Here is a 6,010-nt window from a genome sequence, read left to right on the forward strand (position 1 = left end):
CCGTAACAGTTAGATATAGTGACAACGGGAGCCCCACCACTGGTAGGCTTAGAACTGGTGGAGAAGATAACACTTCTTTTACTTTATCAAATGTGTCATGACGCTGGTCATCCCACATAACATGTTCTCCGACCTTCAGTTTCTTAATGATCGGCTTACAAATCATGGTCAACTTCGCAACGAAATGGCTTATGTATTGAAATCTTCCTAGGAAACCTCAAATTTATTTCTCGTCTCGGGATAGGGCATTTCCACAATGGCTTTGATATTTGATGGGTCTACTTCGATGCCACGATGGCTAACAATATGACCCAACAGTTTGCCAGAGGTGACCCCGAAAGCACACTTTTGCGGATTCAGTCTCATGTTGTACTTTCACAATCTTTGAAAGAATTTTCGTAGTGCCCCAAGATGGCCACTACGTTCCTTTGACTTGACTATAATGTAATCGACATAAACTTTAACTTCTTTGTGCATCATGTCATGTAGCAACGTCGTTGCTGTTCTCTGGTACGTTGCCCCGGCATTTATCAAATCGAAAGGTATTACTGTGTAACAATAGGTTCCCCATTGTGACGTGAATGTTGTCTTACTCATGTCTTCCTCGACCATCTTAATCTGATTGTAACCGGCATATCCATTCATGAAAGATAGTAATACGTCAATTGCGGTATTGTCAACCAAGATATCGATGTGAGGTAATGGAAAGTCATCCTTCAGACTAGCTTTGTTAAGATCCCGAAAGTCCGCACACACACGAACTTTACCATCCTTTTTCGGTACTGGCACTACATTGGCGACCCAATCCGAATATTTCGACACTTTGATGAACCCGGCTTTGAGTTGTTTATCAATTTCTTCCTTAACCTTTAAAGACAACTCTGAACGCATTCTGCGTAGTTTCTGCTTTACTGGTTTGAACCCTGGTTTGATCGGAATCCTGTGCTCTGCAATTTCCCTATCAATTCCCGGTATGTCTTTGTAAGACCATGCGAAAACATCTTTGAACTCACCCAGAAGGTCAACGAACCCTTGTCTCTCTACGAGATCTAAGGTAGTTCCTATCTTAAGCTCCAGTGGTTCTATGGTGGTTCCCATATTAATAGTTTCGGTATCTTCGATCACCGATACTCTTCTAACCCTTTAACCATTTGTGGAGGTGGTTCTACCTCCTCTTCTTATTCTTCAACCTGTTCGCCTTTAGGCTCATTCTCAATGTCATTATTAAAACAGTTATTTTTAAAAATTGAATTGCAACGTACATAAAACAAGTCGTAAGCAAACTATTTCATCTTATCATTATTAATTTGAATTGCGCGAAATGTGCTAACATTTGAGCCAACTGATCAGAGGTCAGTGGTGAGACAACAGAGGTACTCGGGACAGGCCCCAGGATACCAGAATTAGAAAAGAGTGCATGGAAAGGAAAGACTTGGGAGGGGGTGGCTTCGACACCTGACTCCTTAGACTCAAACCTAGGACTCTTATCAGACTCAGACTCAGACTCGGAATCGTCATCCAGGTTAAAAATTTCCCCTTCTAAGGGCAGTAGAACTTCTGTTCTGTGATGCAGTAGTAATCTATGTCCACCCTCATTTTCTCCTCTAGGTAAGACATTCTTCTTGCTGACTTAAACCACCACTGATGCCAAGCCTTGGTCACCTTGCTTAATTCTCTGGCATCCCAACCACAACATGGCAATATGTATCCTACCATTAGGTCTTCTGAGGATCCAACCTTGTACGCGGATGAGTTCTCATTTGTGCCATTGAGGACTATGTATTTGGGAGGATACTTGATGAATGCTAGATAGTTCAAGGTTAACTTCTTCCTATTTTCCTCTCTTTCTTGCTGCAGCTTCAAGAACCAAGGTTGGGAATATCTTTCCTTTGTTACCCTATTCGTCTCTTCATCAACTCTTATCGCCGGATTTCGGGTCTCTAGGAAGTTCACGGCCATAATGAGCTCGTCATGGACGTCTTTCATTGTTCGGTGCTTCGAGATTGGCTTCCCATTAGTGGCATCTGCCTTAGTCTTTTGGAACTTCTTAATGAGGGAAACCTCTGAGATTGACCCTTCACTAAGTGCTTTGACTACGGTAGGTTCTTCCAAAGATCCCTTATCTGGAACATTCTTGGCAATAGAGGCGGATTTAAGGACATCCTTTCTTGGTTTCAATATTTCATCTTGGGTTCGTGGGATAATTGCCCCTTGGGTAAGGTAGATATCATCTTCATTATCGTCCCAAATTCCATGGATTTCATTCCCAGTCCGGAGAATGTGCGGTGTGCAATGGATGCCAAAATCCCCAAATCAAACTTCGTTCTTCGGGCTTGGGAGGTACTTTGAACAATCAATGACCTCCTTTCCAACAAAGAAACCCTTCAAGCAACATACGGGTCGGATCAAGTGGGTCATATCAATATTGTCTTCGACAAATACGGCATTCCCGTGATCACTAAATGGGTTGTTCACGTTGTTGGGTTTGACTGTCGAGATTGGGAGTTTTCCACTCTCGATCATATCTTGTATTTCATGTTTGAGACGGAAATAGTTTTCCGTGTCATGTCCTTTGCCTTGATGGTATGCAAAATATGCGTCAGGCTTGTACCATTTATTTCGTTGTTCCAACGGTAGTTCAGGATTCGGGCCAATGGGGTTCAATTTACCCTGGGCCATGAGTCTCTCTAAGGCGTATGTGTAGGTACACCCTATGTTAGTATATGTTCTTGGACTAGAGCGTTCGGGCCTTTTAGAAGTTCCTCCCGTAAGGCTGATAGCTTGAATATGGTTGGCACTAACTTGTGCCTTTGATTTAGAGGAGGAGCCCGCAGTATACCCCTTTGGTTTCTCCATCTCAGGAGCTTGGAGGCCATCTTCGATTTTCTTCCCACACCTTGTCAATTCTTTCAAAGTGCTAAAGTTTTGATACTTCAATACATCACGGTAGACGGGTCAGATATTCTTCACAAACTTATCTACCATTTCTGTTTCTTCGGGTTTTCTGGCTATCTTCATGCTCTATGCGCGCCATCGGGCCAGGAAATCAGTGAACCCTTCCTTTTCATTTAGAGTCATAACTTCTAGAGTCTTCATAATGGTTTGGATCGCTGCATTATCAGCATAATGTTTGCAAAATTCCACGGTGATGTCCTCAAACGTAGGGTAGTTCTTCAGTTCAAGGTTATAGAACCAGGCCCTTGGGTGTTCCTCCAAAGACGTAGAAAAGATGGCAGAAAGCATACTTACAGGTACACCTTTCAAGGCAAGGTGTTCTTTGTAAGACCGAATATTTTGGAGAGGGTCCTTTGTTCCTTTAAACTTTCGGATGTCAGTGAGCACAAAGTTCTTAGGGAGTTCATCTTGGACAGGAGCATAGGTCCAAGAGTTCTCATAGTGGATGCTCTCTCCCTGAGAGAGCTTCAGTTGATCTTCAATAAGTTTGAACCGTTTTTCTAGTTTAGTCATTTCTGTTGGGGTAGAAGCAATGTTTTCCCCATTGATCTTAGCCTCAATGGCTCCCAGTCGAGTCATCATCAACTCCAAAGTTTCACTCAGCTTAGTGATGGCGGCTTCCATTGCTTTCCTTCAGGTTTGAGGCAGCCTTTATACTAAAAAACCCCAAACCAATCAATACTTGAATTAAAATCCCCTGCACAAACAAGGACTTGACTCATAGACTTGACCTTTGACTCAGACTTGACTCAATGACAGGACAAGACCCAACAAATGAGCTAAGTGGCTCACTTGTAAATGGGTCACATGAGGGAGGGGTCTAGACCTAAAAAGGACTATGACTCGACTCGAACAACTTCTTGACTTAGACTTGACATCGACTCGGTGTGACTAACCCGTGATTGAACCAAACATGGTTCCTGGGCTCGTGGAAAACGTCCTAGGTGGCCTAGATTGGACGTTTTGGTGGTTTGACTTTGACCCAAATGGTCGACATACTTGACTTGGATCCAAGATGTGGCTTGGGTGACCCACTAGGGTCGTGTACTAGACATGGGTCACTTGAACCCAAGACATGACTAGACTTGACCCGAAACATATTCTATGCTCAGGAAAGGTCATAAATCATTTCGGAATTGATTTGAAAATAGATGATTTGAAAAAAAACGAGATTTCAAATGGACAGCATGCCGGCTGTAAAAAGCTCATTTTAGTCGAAAAAAACCTACATCTATTTCTGCAGCATTCCGAATTTGAAAACATGCTTGATTTAAAGACGGTTTTCGAAAAAACAGTTTGAAATTTTCAAAAAACGTGGAGGATGATCATATAACACATAAGCATTCGCACCTTATCAAAGAAAGTTAAGCCTCCCATAAGCAGAATTGTGCAATATGGTAAGAGCAAGTACTTAGAGATCTCTGCGGTACCATCTTGATACTTAAATCAGCATAGTGGACGTCACCTCCTAACCACTGAAATCGACCTAATGGGTTAGGTGGTCCTCCTAAAGTCTCGAATGGGTGATGCATGCTAGGTAGCACGGACACTTCTCCTAATTAGCCGTCCCGTGTCCGACACCGTGTCGGACACCGACACTCCTCGGACACACGTCGAAACGTGTCGGACACCTATAGAGCCGTGTCTAACTTTCTACATTTATTCGGGCACGTGTCCGACGCGTGTCCATGGTATTTCGGCCGTGTCCGACGCGTGTTCATGACATTTGGACATCATTTGTGGTGAATGATGTTCTTTAAGCGTGAAATGAGCTGTCGAAAGAGATTGATTAAAAGATTCGTTTGGATAGTAAATGAAAATGAGTTATAATCAAGGCAAGTTTTAGCTTCACTTATTTAAATTTAATATCAAATATTTTTATAAAAATAAAATCGAACGTTTATAATTATAAAATATACTCCCTCTTATTCATTCATTTTGTCCCTCTTTCCTTATCGAAGCTAGTCGGATTTTTGTCCCTTTTTCCTTTTTTGGTAACTTTTGTGTGGTCCAAATTTAATTACATGTGGGGTAGAGTGGAATAGAGTGTTTTGTGTGGTCCAAAATCATCTTCTTAATTCTTGTGCAAAATAGAAGAGGGACAAAATGAATGAATAGGAGGGAGTATATTTTATTAAATTTAAATAACGTGTCCCGTGTCCTAAATTTCAAGAGATGCCGTGTCACGTGTCCGTGTCCGTTTTGGTGCTACCTAGGATGCATGTATACAAAAAGAATCAAAGTGTTAGTCCTATTAGCCATCATTTTCCTTTTCAAGTTACAACTCCTCAGCGGAGTCGCCAAATGTGGATGTGGGGATTTGATCGCAATCCACGGGTTTGAAAATTGTTTGGAGTCGCCACCAAATTTGAGGAAATTTGGGAACCATTTTAAAAACGAGATTTGAGTTCATTGTTGAAAGTACGTGATGGGAAGTTCGTTAATAAAACACCCACCCCCTCCCGTTGCAATAACACCCTCTACTAAGGACTACGATGGCTAATTGGACAAGATTACGATTCGTTGTAAGAGAATGCAAAACACCATTTTGATTCTAACATGTGAGCTTGGTTTCTAATCGTTTAATGCTTCTAATCTACTTTGTCCAAGTGATTTAGCATGTGACATTGATTTGAACTATACTAACAATCATTCACAAGCATGGCTTAGATGGGAATGAGGGAGTCGTTGGGGAACTAGCTATTACAACCCAGTCGATTCTCGTCGACTCGATGTGCAAACAATTAAATTAAAGATACAACTCGATCTAAATACAATTTCTAAAACACGACACTTGACTCACGTTTGACACGTGATGCGTGCATTTTATATTGACTTTTTGTACCATATTTTCACGCATTTCTATGCATATTTAGTAGTGTTTAGCTACAAATGTCCCCCGAATTGTCTACTTTGTTTTCTCTTGTCTTATTTGCAGTTATGAATCGGACAGGAGCATAATCAAGCCTAATACATGTCCCTATGCATGCATTTAGGATATGAGTTAAGTCGGAGCTTGGAGATTACTATTTTGAGATATGCAAAGAAGTAAGAT

Source organism: Silene latifolia, chromosome X, assembly GCF_048544455.1.
Source record: "Silene latifolia isolate original U9 population chromosome X, ASM4854445v1, whole genome shotgun sequence".
Taxonomy (NCBI): Eukaryota; Viridiplantae; Streptophyta; class Magnoliopsida; order Caryophyllales; family Caryophyllaceae; genus Silene; species Silene latifolia.